The sequence below is a fragment of the Octodon degus genome, unplaced genomic scaffold (assembly GCF_000260255.1).
Source record: "Octodon degus isolate 3935 unplaced genomic scaffold, OctDeg1.0 scaffold00048, whole genome shotgun sequence".
Lineage (NCBI taxonomy): Eukaryota > Metazoa > Chordata > Mammalia > Rodentia > Octodontidae > Octodon > Octodon degus.
Window position 1 is genome coordinate 12,163,834 of NW_004524624.1, and position 1,821 is coordinate 12,165,654.

Sequence of the window (1,821 nt, forward strand, 5' to 3'; positions counted from 1 at the left end):
ATTATTTCTTGCCTATATCTTGTAATATGAGAAACTACTTTGGCAGTAACAATACACAATGTACTAACCATTTTTACTCTCCTAAAATCTTATTTTGAGATTTTGTACCATTGTTTCTATTTCTTTTATTTTAAAATAAAAATAACTGATGTCAAAAACAAAAAAAAGTTACCTAAGGAACCATTCCACATGATAGAAGGTCTTCCACCTAGTTCGTAATGTAGACTTATGCAGCTTCTAGTCTGGACATGTTATTGAGTTGATTTCAGGATTATGTGTGAACAATCTTCCCTGCCCCCAACAAGCTTGTGTATGTGTACACACACACACACACACACACACACACACACTTACTCTCAACATTGTCAATTATCTATGCCCTGTTGAATTTCACCAAGCAGGGGATAAGTGTAATGAATTCTGATTCCATGAGTATTAGTCAGCTTTCTCATCTTTTGGCACAAAGTATCCAACAGCCACAACTTAAAGGAGAAGAGTTTTAACTTTGCTCATGATTTCAGGAGATTCAGTCCATAATCAGCAGGATCCAAAAGACAAACATGCAGGATGGTATAATGAAACAAAGATGCTTGGTTCAAGGCTGAGAAGCAAAGCAAGGGAACTGTGGCAGAGAGGGAGGACTGGGGCCACACAGTATCCACTGTCAGATCTCCATGGCCCACCCAAACACACTCAGAAGTGTGCCTTACAAATCCCCTGGGCATTTTTTAATTCAGTCAAATGGAGATATCATGCTTAATGGTCACCACCCATCCCTTGTCAATTTGACAACCAGATACATCTCCTTAAGCCATACTTAATCTTTAAATAAACACACGGTCATAACTGCACATAACACAATACAACTATCCTATACATAACCAGAAATATACTAATTCCATCTCCAACAGTTTTAGCATTTTTCTTTTTTGTACTGGGAATAGAACTCAGGAACTTGTGCATGCCAGGCAGGCACTGTGCCGCTGAGCTATATCCCCAGTGCAGAATTTTTCTTTTCTTTTTTTTTTTTTTTTCTTTTCTCTTTTATTATTATTTATTAATTTTATTGAGAAAGAAATAGTAATGAGAGTTTAAAAACAGGTTAGAATTTTTCAAAAGTCCAAGTTAAGATCTCTTCTGAGGCTCCAAGAGTGACACTGTCACTATAACTATACTAGAACATGTGTCTTAGAACCCTTTGAACTGATTTGTGGAAGGCTTCTAGAAAAGTTTGGAGAAGTGACTAGAAAGCCCTGGAATGTTGTAATCACCCATTAATGAGTGACTCAATGGACCAGAATGTTGATAGGAATGAAAACAGTAAAGGCCAAGTCAGGTTTCAGTTGGAAACAAGGGCTCAATTGGACTAGAAACAGATATGTTACACTCTGGCAAAAAATTTGTTTTCATTTTGCCATGTCCTGAGACTCTGTAGGAGACCAAGATTAAGGGCAATGGACTAACTGATCTGATAGTGAAAATTTCAAGGCAAGCCAACATTGAAGCTGTGGCATGGGTACTGATGGCTGCTGTCAGTCAAATTTATTGTAAAAAACTGAGGACAAAAAGCAGAGGAGAAAATTTTGAACACTTACAGTTTGGCCTAGAAGGAATCACATGCAAAGTTGGGCCCAGAGGTATGGTTCAGAAAAGATTAGCCCAGTTAAAAAGAAACCAAGTACTCTGCACAAGAAAAGTACCTTGAGATCAACAGGACACATCCACACCCAAACATACACACTGAAAGACGCAGAAGTGTTGACCTTTCATTTGAGAAGAGAATCCCTCTGAGCCCTGCTAGAGAAGGGAATTGCTCGGCCA